The 17285-nt window shown below is 39.2% G+C and overlaps 1 long non-coding RNA gene across 1 annotated transcript; it reads left to right on the top strand.

Moving 5' to 3' along the window:
• Window positions 1-1291: 1291 nt before the first annotated feature.
• On the top strand, window positions 1292-11312 carry LOC131552394 (uncharacterized). Its single transcript, XR_009273957.1, has 2 exons — window positions 1292-5194; window positions 7445-11312. It is a non-coding gene; the product is annotated as an uncharacterized LOC131552394 (long non-coding RNA).
• The last annotated feature ends 5973 nt before the right edge of the window (window positions 11313-17285 follow it).

Genomic DNA, 17285 nt, shown 5'->3' with positions numbered 1-17285 from the left:
TTTATTTAAGAATTCAAATCTCTGGCCTCCCCCTATAGCCAGTCTACAATACATCAGGCTATTAGCAAATTATGTGATTCTACAATCATATAAAAGGTTGACTGTGAGCGAGACAGTCTAAAACTGAGGTAAGATTTACCTATTTGATGATGGTTGATTTCTACATTTGCATTAACGTCAATAAATTGTAAAAAATGTTTTCTAGCTGCCCAACATGGCAACCTAGGGGATGTTCACACAGAAGTCATAATACATACAGGGTTGTGACCGTTAAGCTACATCTTGCTACTTTTTTAGCATCTAATGTTTTTGTACGTTGTTTTTTAAACCTATTTTATCCTGAGACAGCATTTGGATATGACTTTATTCTCGTAATTTTGACTGTATTCTCAAAATATTACAACTTTAATCATTTATTGCTACATTCTTTTTCTCGTAACAAAAATGTAGCAATTATATATGTGTGTGTTTGTATATATATATATATATATATATATATTTATTTAGTACGTAGCATTAAGTGAAAAGCAAATTTAAATTTCAATGCATTTGCAATCATTTTGTGAATACCTCCACAACTCTTACTAGCTGGTTTTCATTACAGTTACATGCGTAAAAGCGTCCCAATTTCTTTCGGAGCAAAAAACAAAACCTTCTGTCCGTGGGGATTTGCAGTGAGTCATTTTCTAATATGGTTCTATTTGTTTATGCTAAGTATCAAGGAAACAATCCTGTTGAATCCACTCTGAGATAAACACCTGTAGTCAAAAAGACTCAGTATTGTTAAAGCTGATCCTGCTCAGCTCTGTATGATGCCACTCCATATGCAAAGTTTATAAGTCACTATGTATATCCATAAAAACAACAGCTGGAGAATGCAAACAAAAAATGACCAAAGACAGTTGGTTGATGTCAGAAGACATTAATTAGGGCATAGCCATGTTATTTTCTGTCTGATGCAGAACACACATACCACATTTTAAAAGGGGAAGATTTGTTTTTTTTGTTTAGAGAAGTGCTGACCCATTTTCAGACCAACAGAAAGTACATTGTGTTTAATTGTTCGGCTTTGTTTGCGTTAGTTTATGTGAGGGAGAAACCTACAAACATCTGTCGGCCAAATGAGCTGGTGTTTCATCAGTTGAGTATGCTCTGTTCTGAGCACACTTTAAATGAGATGCTACACAACCACTGCTTGGGCACACATGTACAATTTTCTAAAACAGTGCTTATTATCAGTGTGAATGAGATTTACTGCCCATATGCTGTTGGAACAGTTAAACTGCAAGAAGTGATTTTTAAAAATCTGTGTGGTAGAGGAGTCATTGATACCCTTCAACACACACACACAAAACAGTGTTAAATAAATGATAGTATTTATTTATTTATTGCAGTCAGATACAGTTAAAACCATTCAATGTTTGAATGGCTGTTGGTCTTTTGTGTCGATTACCTCTTGCATTTTCTGTGCATTGCCTGCTTTAAATAAGTCCCAACAGCCCTTAGCCCACCTGTACAAGAAAAAACCTTCGCCTACCTGGCCTGGTTATCCGCTATTCTGCTTCCCCTTAGCTTATTTGTGCCAGGTCTCCTCTGTGGTTAGGCCTTGGGCAGCAGTGTGTTCCCCAGCAGGGCCCGAGCTAATTTATTAGCCTATAAAAGCCTGCGCAGCCTCCAGTAGAGCTTTGATATATTCATCACAATGTGCTGGCTTGTAAAAATACTCAACCCCCTGAGAGATTTCAGCACTTTGTTTACAAGGACCTGTTGCAGGAGGGGGCGGAGGGAAAACAGGGGGATGAAAAAGACGAGAGGAGGACTGCAGAACAGGTGTTGCTGGAACAGGTAATGGGTTTCGACTTTGAGAAACGAGACTTGTGATGCTTCCCAAGTTAGTTTTACAGTCAGGTGCCTGGTCTAAAACCAGGGCCTGAAGGGAAACATAGCCTAGGTCTTGCTAACGCAACTGTTGAGTTTGATACTGACACCTTGGCTGTGTGGAATCCAGTTCCTTGACCGAATTAATAAATCCCAAAGTTATTGACCCAGTCAGGAGACATAAAATTCCCTGCCTTGAGACAAGAAGGCTGATGTTGGGCAGTAAAAGTTACTTTCTTGTTGGAGGAGATGAACAAGCCAAACAGATGTACTAAATCTCCATATTTGGATCTGCAGTGTAATTCGCAGCATATAAGTAGAGCGGCTCAACACCACCACAGATTATTGCAGATGAAAGTTGCCTACAGCACTCGCATCGCTTGATTTTCAGAGGTTTGACTTGAGGTTAGAGGAGGTGACGCTATAGAAACCAATTTGAAAACACCACATAAGCACTGCAAATTAGAATTGACTTGAGCAGGTCACCTTTGACCTTTAGGATAAGAACTGCCCTGTTTCTGTGGCTCTGACTCCACTAAGATCTGCCCGATGATGATGGTTTTGGCTTGACGCGAGGAACAGAATTGCTTCACCCCTCCCTTTTGGCTTTTTGGAATTAGAGGCAATGCAGATGTTAAGTGCCTTCACAGAACTGTACTTGCACTGGCCCTTTATGTCCGGAGACATTAAAACAGCGAGACCTAAATCTGGCCCAACATTACACAGGCACTGGTGTGTACTGTATATGTAGGCGATGTACTAAACCTCATGTGATTTTGGTGCACTTTGTTTTCCACCCACACGATCTTGACGAGGTCTCGCCTTTGCCGACAGTAGCTGAGCATAATGGCAGCTCTTGGCACGTGAAGCCGCCTGATTTCGCCAGACAGCGCTCCCTTCTCACTGCTGTGGTTTAGGTTTGGCTCATGGCATGTGGGGGATTTGAGACATTGGAAAGGCATTTCCCTGTGTGACCACAAAGACTTGCCCTCCTGTGTGAGAATGAGGCAGGTTCTGGCACCCAGGCTCCGCTAATGAAAGATTTAATTTCAGTTAAGGGCTATAGGAGGGTCAGTCACTTTCCATCTGACATAATGCAGGTCTTGAACATGCTGTTGTTTTATTTGGTTACCTAGCTGTGTTGTCCCGGCCACACAGGGAATGATGACAAAGGCTGAATCTTCCTATGCGCTCGTAATTTCCACTGTGTCTAATCGTCTCCACATCCACCATAAGGCCTGAATTATCAGCCATCTGAATCAGCCCAATTCAGACACTTTTTTTCATTTGTTTGTGGCTATTTTTGCAGTCTCACACAAAACGTGAAGACTCTCAGCTTCGAGTTCCCCATAGCTCCCACCTCAAGTTCATTGTCCATGTGTGAACACGGTTTCGATTCTCTGGTTGCTCGTTCTATGCACCTTCACCCAAATAAACCCTCAACGCAGGTCCAAAGCCAAAGGAAATCAAGTCTTATTTGAGATAGATCCGTGATACGTGATCCTCTCACAAATATTTTTTGGGTTACATCAGGAGAAGTTCCAAGAAGATTTGTATTAATTTTGAAGCTAAACAGAGCAGAAGGTATTGTGAAGGCTCTCATGTTAGCAGTAAGTATGCCGAGGGAGGAAAGGTCATGCATAGTTGTAGCAGGCTAAAATGGCAAAGTCATAACCTCTAGTCAGAACCTAAGGACTGTGGTCTGTTTTACGAGTGTGTGCTGTGTTCAAAAGCAGTTTGTTCCTGAGCTTTAATAGATTTAGTCTGTGGGCAGGGTCACTAGTTCCCCCGAGGGAGGTTATTGCCTTGTAAACTGTGTTAACATGTATGTTAATGTTACTGTATTTCACTACAGGATATGAAGTCCCAAAAGTCCTGCAGCCGCTACATGAGACTCCATCTCAAATTTACAGCTTTTAATGATTTGTTTGGCACCATGAAGGAGAATAGTTAACATTTTTATTATTATTAGAGATTTTTCAAGAGTGATATCAGAAGTTAGGCCCATTTCTGGCAGTGTGACAGTTATTGTAGCATTTTAACCACAGCTTTGTTTCTACATGTCTTGTCTTGGTCAGTGACATGACAGTCAGTTGTTCAGTTGGCAGTCAATGGATTAAATAGATTAAAAATGCAATTAACATAATCATAATGATTACATATGTAATGATTTGAATTCACCACTTCTATAAAGAGCATGTTATTCATTTCTGAATTAAAATTAATTTTGATATTGTTGGTGGTATGGATGGTGTAAAGTAAAAAAAAAAAAAAAAATGTCTGGGTAATTCATTTATCCTGGTAATTTAATAAAGAAAATGCCTAATTAAAAGAAAGAAATTAAGCACTATGATATTATCTCTATTACTATTTACTAAATTAGATTGTTTTACTGCATATTAATATTTCAAAAACTTATGAAATGCAGAAAAAAGGAAATGACATCATCGAGAGGACCTGCAGACCCTCATTATTGTATCAAGGTCAGAAGTCTTTTAAAATATCCGGAAACCTTTGACCTTTATTTGACAAGTTGTAAAACTCAACCTAAGCTTTTGTTGAAAGCCATATGACTTTTTTGAAAGTCATACTCGTATACACGGACACATACCGATGTATATGAATACTGTGTAAAAATTGTGATTGAGATTTAGACTTGGCACAAATAGATTTTTAAAAGATTTTTCCATTTCCAATTTCCTTTTTTCACTGTCATTGATGCGTTTCAAATGGATGGACATTAAAGTGTCTTTGTTAAATGTATATGTAAAAAATGTTACGTAGCAGATGCACACCATATAATAAACTATGTCAAAACTATGTCAAACTTGTTAATTGACTAAGATAAGAAACACGCTAACCAACCAGATGCAATTAGCACATGGTCACATGAGGTCAGCCTTGCAATAGTTGCAATTATTGTACCAAGAATTAAGACCGCCGTAAACCTCATTTAAGAACATGGAGGAACCTTGGAGCTCCAGACGGCCTGATCACTCTGGCTGATAAGCGACCGCAGATTGCAGCTGCTAGCAGTAGCTCTGGACTGATTTGCTGCTTGGTTAAGGGGCAAAGAAAAACACCAGCCCCGGCCTGCAAGTATGTTGGCAGTCAAATCTGGAGCATGTTTGCTTTACTGGTGCAAGCTCGGACACTAGTCCACATTCCACTGACCCCCACTTCTCCGTGTTTTCACAGGAAATAAACAGAGGCTTGTTGCGGCTGCGTTATCACTCCCTGTCTGTTTGGAGCACAACCAAAAGCTACAAATCTGCAGAGCCGCCCAGTGGCGGGCGAGCGTGGAATAACTCATCAGGTAACGTGCACAAGTCATTTTCACGGGGGAAAGGTGGCTGTATTAAGTGTGAAAGGAATCAGGGCCAAGAGAGCAATCACTCTCTGATTAGACTGATCTGATTTTTCCTCTACAAGTGGGGAAAAAAGCATTCTGCATTTCTGAAGCAGCATGTCATTCACCGAAAGAGCAGAACTGCCTTCAAAATAGGCAAATCTAACATAGGAATGGTGGCAAGACTTTACCAAGTAAGGTAAGAGCTCCAGTGGTAGTTCAGTTATTTTCTAAATGCATCTTATTGATCTTTTTTCTTTTTTGTTTCTTATTTTGAACTTGTCATTTTTAATTAAAATGTAATAACTCTATCTTTTGGTGCCAGGGTTTTTATTTAATCATATAGTCTGCATAAACCCTACTCTTTTGTTACAATTGACTGCATGCTGACGTTCACCTCCATCCAATCAACAACTGGTGAATGAAATCAAGTCCTCCCTACATTTTTGTTTTGATTCAGTTGGTTAAACTGAAACCTCCCAAAACCCTCCTAAACCCAGCCATCAGACCAGGCTGAGGCCAGCAAACTAGCTTAGACTGTCCGAACTCACCCTCTGATACCCTTATATACTGTAATATTTGAGGGGACAGCCATTTGTAGTGGTGTCCGAAACCACTGTGGAGTGCATTCATTTAATCCCAAAATGCACTGCAATTAACGGATGTACATGTACTGTAAAGGTCGCACCAAATGAATTCCCACATATTATCATCCACAGCCTTCTCGTGCAATCAGTGTCCGAATTTGCTGTGAATTTTTATTCAACCTGGTCTCGTGGCATAAACGTATCTGGGTGCACTTTTTAGCGAGAGTTTTTAGGCAGGCTACCTTGCTGCATGTTTCGTCGCAGTTTCAAAGAGAAATGTCCACTGAGTGGCGCTAAAACATGGGTTCAATACGTAAACTCTGGCACGTTTTTATTACGCTGATATAGGTATACGTATTGCGGTAGTTCAGAATTCAAATATCCGAGCACTGTCCGTAAAAATTAATGCTCTATCGAGTTGGAAATATGCCCTACATCAAACCCAACCCTAAACCTACCGGATAGTGTTGATAAATGCAAAACTGATATAAAAATGCATTTGTTGATGCAACCATGCTATTTGAACTTCCTTATATGCAGATTTGAACTGCTTCGTCGAAGTTACACGGGATTCGAACCGAAGCTCCTCACCTCTCAAGTAGGCCTACGTCTCCGTACTCCGAACAAACCTACCGTCTATGAAAAATTACGCTAAAAGAATAAAAGGCGTCTGAGTTTTACTGCCTCTAGTGTTCATTTCTTTTGGAAACTGCAGTGGTATGTACTTACTGGAACGTATTTCGCGTCTCGCTAAAAAGTGCCCCATGTACATTTATGCCATACGAAATAGTGAATGAGAGCATAGAGGTGATTTCAGACACAGCTCTTGTTTTTACACTGGTTCACACATGTATCATTATAGCTCTCACCTGAGTCTGTCAGCAAACAGTGCTGAGAGCAGTTCTGGACAACTTTGTGCCATATTTGGAGCTCTTTCTCTCTCCTTCAGTGTCTATTTCTCTGTTTTCCAGTTTTACTGTTTTGGAGAAGTTTTTGTGGTTAATCAAGTCAAGGAGATTTTGTTGTTGGTTGTTTTGAGGAGTTTTTGAGGTGTACGTTGCAGCTTGCCAACCCACAGTCGAATCAGTGTCCCCTGGCCTCATCACACACTCACACACACACTCTCTCTCATTAGGTCATTATAGTCCATGGCTCCTTGCACACTCACACTGATTTGTGTGTACACAGAATTAATGGGTCAGATTAGAGAGAGCTGTACAGTAATAGCTGCCGCCTCAGCTGTAACACTGTGGTTAATCCAGCGAAGCTCATTAGCTCTGTCCCTGAAAGGCAGACCATTTGCATTTCAGTCTCAATGTGGGAACAATTTAGCCGTCTAATTGGACAGATCAACGAGGGTGCCGTCACCCGCTCTATAACTTCTCTCGCCCGGCATTCTGCCTTTCATTATCTCTGTTCTTCAAACTGGATGATTTTAGCTGCAGCTTTGAAATATGTTAACTTCAGCAGTATGAATATCTAAACATTTTCTTGATTACCCTACAATGGACAAAGAGATATGTGCATGCCAACTGCTATCAGCAGAGCAACATTTCAGAAAGATAAGTCCTTGTATCTGGTTACCTTTCTAAATCATAATGTAAACTATTTTCTGTTTGTATTTATGTAGACGGACTGGAGATGTTTTCTCAGCAGGATGGTTTGGCAACACCGAGAATCCCCAGTGAGGGAGAAAGAAAAATGATGGGCAGCGGAGAAAGGAATGAAGTCTCATTTGGCTAGAGACCCACAACTACCCACCCACACACAGGAGAACAAGGACCCAGTTGGCTGAAGTTTCTGATAAACCACTGCAGTGTGGGAAAGCTCATCACTCATTTTCAAAACGTTATCAGACAAAAAAAAGTAAACAGCACACACTGGGCATCAGTTTGTAAAAAACCTCCAGTAGATACAGAGAAACCTGTGCTCACACTACATGCATACATTTACTGTACATACATACATTTATCAGCAAGGATGCATTAAATAGAAATCAAGAGAGGCAGTTAAAGATATTTATAATGTTAATATATATATATATATATTTCAAATAAATGCTGTCCTTTTGAACTTTCTATTCATCAAAGAATCTCGAAAAAATATATTAGTTTCCACAAAAAAGCAAGCAACACTGTTCACTGTTTTTAACACTGATAATAATAGGAAAAATTACTTGAGTGCCAAATTAGCATATTAGATTTTTTTCTGAAGGATAATGTGACACTGAAGGCTGGAGTTATGACTGCTGAAAATTCAGCTTTGCCAATAAAGGTATAAATGACATATTATTCACGTTTATTTATATTGTGCTTTTCACAGTGCAAAGCACTTCACAGAAAATGAAAGTTTCTACATTACATCAAGGAGTAGTTTATTAGTGGTGACTGTGTCAAGGTGGGCCTATGGTAGAAATGTACAGTAAAAATCATCCAGTTAGTTAATGACATGTATTCAAACAAACGGTGAAGACTATTAACAGCAATAATTATAACAGGAACATTTGGTAGATTCGTGTGTTGGTTCAGGGTTGTTGTCATCTGAGGCCCTTAGAGGGGTTGGCATCATCTCTTCTCAGAAGAAACATATATTAAAATATAACAGAAAATAGTTGTATCAATTGTAATATTTAACAATGCTACTGTTTTTATTAACCAGTCTTTCTGCATGTCTTTATGAGTGAGTCAATGAATCATTGAGTCAAACCAACTCAAATCATAAACACTGATTTATTTTGGAACGTTCAAAATGTACAACGGCTGCTTAGGCTTCATTTGGAACTACTTTCGTGGGTATAGACAAAAAATAGACAAAGTAACTGGCAATGTTGTGTCTAAACATTTGCTGAATGTTGACTTCTTGTTTATTAAACTGTTGTATAAAATTGCTCTCTCTTTCTAGTCACTCAGCATGTCTGCGTGGACCCTTTTATGAATGTCAGGAAATCAGGAACTTTATAGACAGAGCCTTAGCACTTTGTCATAGTATTAGTTTCAACTCTATTTTATTGACTACTGGATGAGAGCAAACAAAAAGACAGTTACTGTTACTAAACTGTTTTGGAGGAGCATAGGTTTCTTTCATAGCTCCAAGACAGTATTTGGCTGAACACTGGGTGTTTAGGCCTGAAGTACTGTGAAACTGTCTGAGACAACAATTTTGATGAAAAAAAAAAATTTGTTTTCTGATTTGAACTTAAACTGATTGGCTTTCACAGAAACCAGAGAACTCCAGCTGAAGAACTACTTGGCATCTTCTAACGAATCCCAGTAACAAGAAATTACGTGTTACTGTTCCTGTTTTTCTTGTCATAGTTGGACCTCTAATAAGGCTGTAATCTTGTTAAATTGTTCCTTTTCTCATTATCGTGATCTTCTCTGGAGTTTTAGTCATAGCTTATTTTCCTGAGAAACGTGGATATATGATTTTCAGAGGAGTGAAGCATTCAGATTGTAGTATTAATCAGACTCATTTCTCAGATTAGCGAAATCCCTTGTTGAAACAAATGACTGACCTCAGCCGAATGTAGACTCTCATTGTTTTTCCTCAGACAACAGGGAGGAAGCCTCCGACCTTCGCTCCGCTTTCTCCATCTTTTCCTCTATCTATCTCTCTATCGCTGACATCACAGTGGAAGCCTTTGACTTCCTGTTCCCTGGACGCCCTCAACTTCTGGAAATCTTGCGCTGAACTTTTGATGTCTTCCGCAGTTTTGGCATAGCTGCAGGGTGTAGGTGATTGAGAAATCTCATCTCTGGTCACAAGAGACGCAGACATCATGAGTCCTAAGTTGTTTTTGTTGATAGGATCATGGAAAATGTGAATATGTACAGTTTCAGATGGAGCTCTAATCAGAAGCCTCAGAGTCATCTCAGACTCAGCCTGCCGCACTAGACTAATTTCATTGAGATTTGTTTTGATTTGTTTTGATTTTTGTTTTGAGATTTTATCCACAAAAATGTGATATGTTCAGTGTGCATGTGAGAGAGGGAAAAGAGCGAGAGAGCGAAGAGTTGGAGAGACAGATCCAGATGGATGCTATTTTTGATTTATGGGAAAACATTTCTGCTTTTTACCTTCCTGCAAAGATCCAGATTACAACTGAACAAACCCCAAGTACTCAGATAACATCAGAGAGTAATCCCAATCTGGCAAGGGCACCGAACAAAAGAACGAGAGAAAGACAGACATACAGCAAGAAGGCCAAGAGAGAATGATGGAGGGAAATGGAGAGATAGGAAAAGAGAAGAAGTTTAAAAGAAAAAAAATGACAAGATGTAATGTTGTAGGTATGCTTGTCATCACTTGGTGGGACGGATGTTCCATCCAGCTCATAAAGTTAGTGCGCTTACGAGGACCTCTGCTGGAATACACACGTAATTCATCACAGTTTTGGATTGGTTTCAGAATAATAGCCACTAAATAGGAAGATATTCTTAATTTTTCCCATTATCATCATCACTGCTCACTTTGTCTTGGGTTATTAATTAAACCTGAACTGTCAGGTCCAGTTTTAGATGATGAAATTAAACAGCGTGTGAACGTTTCTGTGACTTTAAATAGTGCATGAATATTTAATGAGGTAATTTAACTAGAGAAGTTGCTAAATAACTTTCTGTAGCATTCTAATATTGTGTTTTACATTATATCTTTTGGTAATTCAGGTTCTAACCTACTAAAAGTGTGTGTGGGGGGCTGTGAGTGCAAAAAAAAAAAAAAAATTAAAAACATGAAATGTTGCTTAATTAGCCCAGTGAAAAATCTTCCTTTATTTGGCGTTTCGAAGAGACATTAACTTAGAATTAAGTGTAATGTGAAAACCCCGCCAGAGACAGCAGGGGAGAAGGACATAAAACAGTGAGAGTGTTAGGGTTTACTTTAGATAAACTCAGGGATTTGATGGACAGCATGGCAGCGGTTTGGAGAGAGCAGAGGAGCAGGTTTCACTCTGTTACAGTAGAGCCTTTGTTTAAGACCTTATTATTGTTTTTACTGAAGCTCTACCACAGGGAGCTGAAACACACCCTCACATACAGAGAGTGGTGATGAGTGTAAATTTGAGAACTGTCAATATTGATTTTGCAAAGCAGACATTGATTTGTCACGAATTTATCACGAACGTGATGGTGGTTTTCATCTCATTCTGTTTATACATTTTTCATTGTTTTTCGACCGTACACATGTACTAAGACAATAACATATTTCCGTTTTTATTGTTCATTTTAATCAGTGTAAACCCTGGATTATACCCTGTAATGCATATTTACAAGAAATATTTTAACATGTAGACTGAAGATACTATTTAAACTGAACTGAGCTGGACAACGACATCACTGAATTCAATGATAAAACGCCTTTAACTGAAAATAAAGTGATTACTATTGTCCTTTTTCATTATTGACACACTATTTTCATATTTGATACTGTAAAACTGCTTTGACACAATCTGTATTGTTAAAAGCGCTATATAAATAAAGTTGACTTGGCTTGATCTTCAAGTTGTTCCAAACCTGTATGAGTTTTGTGAGTGTGTGTGTTCTCATATATATGGTTTATGAGGACACAAATGTGTATATTGACATAGTATAACAACATAAACATGGTTTATGTGTCCCCGTAAACCAAAAGGTTTAAAAATATATACTAAATGGTGTTTTATGAAATTAAAAAATTGCCAATAGTTTTCTGAAAGGGGTAGGTTTAGGTGTAGTTTTGGTGTAGGGCGATAGAATATACAGTTTGTACAGTATAAAAACCATCACGCATATGGAGAGTCCCCATAAACCATGTGTGTGTGTGTATGTGTGAAGAGAGGGAAGCGAATGCATTGTGGTTAGCCTGTCTAGAGCCTTTCAATCAGGGAACATCATCGTTGATGACGTGTACTGAAACTCGTGTGCCCGCATTCAGGGTCAAAGGGCAAAGTTTAGGGGCAGCATGCTGGGTATTCATTTACAAGATGGCTGTCCTGACTCTGTTCTGTGAGGATGGTTTGGTGCTGCCTTCACTGATTACAGCAGTGACATTCAGAGATGATGACAGCCTATGATTGAGCTGAGAACCTCCTGTTGACTTCTTCTTGCCCCTGACAGAGTGAGTCTCCTGGGAGTCTCTGCTTTAAGAGCCCTTACCCATCTCCCCCTGCAGAAGAGCGCTGGCCCTCCTTTCGCAGCTCTAATCAGGTCTGTTTCAGTCCCGTGGCTGAGATCCCTCAGTAATGAACCACAACTAATTGGACAGATGCGATCACCGTGACAATCGGGTCGTCATGGATACCAGGTTACCAGGGTCTGATATTTGATAAATAGGTGGGAACGAAACACAGGCTGGAGCAGTGATATGTCAGACACATAATCATGTTCGTGCGATTGAAAACATATGAAAGCCTTGGACACGCATGTGGACATTTGCACACTGCTGCCTGACTCAGACTTTCCAAAAAGTGGTATGGTATTACAGAGGAAATTAACGTATGGTCCACATTTGTATCATGTAGTGAACACCTCTTAAAATCTATACATTTAAACACAACTTTGAGATGTAAGCTAAAATGTTTTTTTTTTGTTTTTTTTCCCCCTCAGCGTTTGTGCCAGAATGATGCCAGGGACTGTTCAACTTTTTTAGCAGGTAATGAAAATTGTTTCTGTCCACTGGGACCTTAAAGTATATGTTGTTCTAGCTAATCAAAAGAGCTTTTTTAAATGGTTAGCATTGTGCTAAGCTATACTCTAAGCTCTTACCTCACTAACAAAGGCAAACTGACATCAACAAAAAAGGTAAGTTGACCATTTTAGCTTTAGAGCAGGGTTCCTCAAATCTTTCCCTGGAGGGTCAATCTGCTGCAGAGTTTAGCTCCAACCCTGATCAAACTCACCTACCTGTGATTTTCTAATGATCTTGAAGACTCTGAATAGCATGCTCAGGTGAGTTTGATTAGGGTTAGAGCTAAACTCTGCAAGAGTGGGCCAGATTTGAGGATGCCTGCTTTAGAGTTTAAAGACATGAATTAACATAAATGTTTAAAGGGTTTACTCACCCTCATGTCATTTCATGTATAACTTTTTCTTTTTTGGAGCACAAAAGTTATTTTGTTTGGACTTCATTGACTTACCTATATGGACGGGAAAAAAAAAAACTGAGTCTGAGACATTTTTTACACACACACACACACACACACATATTTGTGTGTGTTCCACAGAAAAAGTCATACAGTTTTGAGTGAGTAAATGATTACCATTTTATTTTCTTTATATGTATTTATTTATTTTATTTTTATTTATTTATTTATTGTTTGAGTGAATCATCCCTTTAAAAAATAAGATACATGGTAAATCATTTTTCTGTCATTTATAATCAGGCACAGAACACAGAACGGTCTGTTGTGAACCTAGTCTACTTAAGATGAATAAGTGAACATTTTTCTCTAACATGTCCTTCCATCTGTTCCCTCAGGCCTGCTTTCCCAGGGAAAGATGATGAAGGGAACAAAAATAAGGAAAAATGAAAAACAGAGGAATAAAAGAGCTACAGCTCAAAAATCTCAACACAAACTGTTCCTACTGCGCTGCTACACGGCCTACTGTTCTACCACCTCAGAGACGCGGCGAGAGAGAAAGAGGGCAAAAGAGGAGAGGAGGAAAGAGACCCCGACAAGGACATGCCGATTCCACCCTAGAGAACAACGCTGGAAGAAAGAATAGCGAACGAGAGATTGGATGACAGAGTTCCAGCAGAGAAAATAAATGAAGAATTTAGGTTGAGTGTTGACTTTTTACTCAACAAGAGAGAAAGATGGTTAGTTAGAAATAAAGAAGGAATGGACAAAAACGGGAGAGAGACCAGAAGCAGAGTTTCTATTGATGTAGTGAAACGATACTGTGTGTATGTGTGTGTGTTCACAAGAAATGAAGTATGTGATTTCTGTGCCACTAGCGACACCAAACGGAACTGCTGAAACAATGATTGTTTTCAAACATGTTTTACAAGCACTCACCCGTTCTGTCATTGGTCAGTCAAACGGATGGCCCCGCCCTAAACTCATGCCATCGTTGAGTCTCTATCTATGGGCTGGTCAGATTTCTTAAACAAACTGAAATGTTTTGTCCGAATTGTCACACTTTTAGAGAAACCAGCCTAACAATGGCATATCTATAATTCTCACTTGGGGAAAAAAAAGTGTTACCATTAAAAGGTGACACCCTTCAGCTTTAATGTGCATGATAAATGTCTTATTTTTATTTATGTGAATGTTAAACTTTCTTATGCTTGTTAATTACACGATTATTCATTTGTATGCACTTGTTACTTTAAATCAGCAGTTCTTGACCTTTTTGACTACAAGGCCCACTGTTCACAACGATATTAAAAGATTAAAATAAGTAACTCCAATAGTTCTAATTAAAATTAACTCACAATTTTGAATTCCAGAAGTTTTGAAATTAACAAAAAAAAAAAAAAAAAGTTTAGATTGTTAGTTGTTTTAGCTTCAAGGCTTGTTTTGTTTTATTTTAGGCCTACATCATTTATTTTAAATCAATCAAGTCACCTTAAGGCCCCCTTGGAAGTTTGCAAAACCCCCTTAATGGCCCCGACCCCTGGTTAAGAGCCACTTTTGAGCAAGGTTTTCTAACAAAAATAACATGAATATTTTTTCTAAAAACTTTTAGAATTTGTTTCTCAGTTTGTTTAGTACTCTGTCCCCTCAGCATTCTTTTCTCCTCATCTTGAGCAGGTGCATTCAGGTGGAAGATTAAGGAGGAAGACTAGTGTAATGAGGTGGGGTGTATCAGGAAGCTACAAACCTCATTCACTGAGTCAAGGAAACACAAACCATTAGACAACACTGTCTTTCAGAAACCAGACAATACCCTTTTCATCAACGAACAACGTGTGTGTGCTGTGTGTGTGCACATATTTGCTGACAGTCAGGCACGCCTCTGCAGGTAAATTGCATTTTCTTTTTTTTCTTTTCTTTTTTTTGGCCATCCTGTTGGCAGTTGTTGTCATTCAGGTGTCTGTCCGTTATTGCAACATTTGGCACTATTCAAATGAGAAACATTACACAAAAGATCCTTCTATATTGGCAGGTGATACTTGTTTATGTTCTTAATACTTGCACTCTTATGAGATTTCCTTCAGTCAACAAGTACTGTCGTAATACTCAGTGCCTCTGTAAATGCAAGCAAAAGTCCAGTTTATATGGTAATGAAAACTAGTGAACTCCAGAGACAGACTACATTTACTCAGAATAACATCTTCAGCACTCTGAGGACAGTCCACAGTACATTTTTCCTCTTGAGATTCATTCGTTGTAAAGTCTCAGTACATTTGTATAAAAGCCGCAACACATGCAGACACAAAGGAGTGAATTAGTTCTAATCATAAAGTTGTCATCGACGGCTTTGGAATGTTCCGAGATGCCGTGGGCAACCTTCACTCATTTAGACAGATTACATTCCATCTGTGGTTAACAGACTATCTAAACAAATACTACCAGGTGAAATGCTTTAATTAAGCACACACACACGCACACATTTACGCAGCTAAACAGGCACATACAAAATACTTCTATTGTTTTAATAGTTAGCTCATTTTCACATTTAGTTCACTTTTAGATCAGTTTTGCCACCAAACAATAGCTAAATATGCAAATTTTTTAAGTTAATATTAAATTAAATAAGTTAATTACTTAAAGGGGGCATAACACACAGTTTCACCCAATTTCATGTTAATCTTGAGTACCTATAGAGTAGTACTGCATCCTTCATATCGCCAAGAAGTCTTTAGTTTTATCATTTATAAAAGAAAGATACAGCTTTACGATTCAGTAGCCCCTCACTGCAGAACAAAAGATCCAGGGGGCGGAGTTGGATCCACATCCAGGGGGTGGAGATTGGTAGGTTTAGGGGTGGGGATGGGTGGGTTTATGGATCAGGGGGTGGAGACGGGTAGGTTTAGGTCTATGTAAGGTGGGAGGAGTTGGATCTAGATCCAACTCCACCCCCTGGACCTTGTGTTCTGCAGTGAGGACCATCTCTTACGATTCGAAAAAAGCCCAGCTCCTGGAGGCGCACCATGGGCGGAGCTAAAGAGTGAAAAGCACTTGAGTGCTGATCGCGAACAAAACACAGACATCCGAATCATGACCGGGATCTTTTATAGCTGGGACTGCTCAATCTTTCAGTATCAAACGATGTGCAAATCCAGCGTCAAACTGGGCCTTGTTTATAAAACGTTCTTCAACATACACACTTGTGAAACTCCATTGATGCCCCGAAAAACAAACAGTATCCACTGTTCATGTAGCGCTGGGTTCTTTTGGGAAGCTGAACAAGGTTATCTTTCCCTAACAACCAAAAACACACTTCTTTAGAGACATTCTTCCCGAGCAAGTTCCATGCAGTGCAACCGAATGAAGCGCGTTGATAGGTGCGCTCTTGCTCTGGTCAATGCGCGCGCGGGCACGCTCTTCCAGGAGAAATGCCCATATAAGGAGTTCCACCCTCGTTTACGTCAGCAAGAGCCTTTCCGAAACTTGTACGAACGCGGAAGGAAGATTTTTGGCACAGAAATACTCCGTCATACTTCCAAATCGTTTTTTTAAACTTTGGCCATGCTTAGCATGAGAATCCAACTCTTTAACAGTGTAAATATTTTACTGTGGAGACGTGCTGAAATCGCATTTGGTCTCGTACTGTATTGCGTCCCTTGTCAGTGTCGGGCACTTGGCCATTTGTTGTGATTAACAAGGAAAGTGTGTTCAGCTGAATTGGATTAGTATTTTGTTAGACGTGTATAACAAAGCTTAGTTTACTGCAGCAGAATTACCGGATTTTCTTTAGATTTATTTATTTATTTAAAGTTTAAAAATGAGAACCACTTTAAAATAATCGAGGTTTTGCCAGATTTAGCACATTTCTATAAGTAACTTTCATTTTTACATTTTTGTTTTTACATTTTATTTTTTGTGTTACAGTTGAGGACATCCTTGTATGTTTAGCTTACTTTTGGTGACAGTTTAGCCTGGAAACTATAGCTAACTATATACACACACACTTTCTCTCTAGAAATGTTGTCTTGCTTAAGCTTCACTAGCATTAGCCCTAACCCAGAGTTCAGGGATTCTGTCAGGTCACTGTTTACTGAAACCCCAGGTGTGAGAGCTCACTCTGCCGGACATTTAGGCACAGTATCAATGTGACTTTCTTCAATGCATGTCAGCCCACTGACTTCACAAGCGCAAGCGTCCAACATCAACACATTATCAACACAACACAAGATTTTATATATCATCCTATGCTTACGTTACCATCTACAGTACATTGCCTGTTTGCCGCTGTCCAGCCACAATCTACCCCTTATCACATTTTGTATTGTGCTTTCTTCCATCTTTAGCCCACTATCTGCCCCCATGCTAACACATAAGCCGCTATCTGCCCCGGGCTGAGTGTTTCTGTAAAACTAACTCTGCT

Source organism: Onychostoma macrolepis, chromosome 13, assembly GCF_012432095.1.
Source record: "Onychostoma macrolepis isolate SWU-2019 chromosome 13, ASM1243209v1, whole genome shotgun sequence".
Classification (NCBI taxonomy): Eukaryota; Metazoa; Chordata; class Actinopteri; order Cypriniformes; family Cyprinidae; genus Onychostoma; species Onychostoma macrolepis.
The sequence above is the reverse complement of the archived record's forward strand: the minus strand, read 5'-3'. Positions and strand labels throughout refer to the sequence as shown.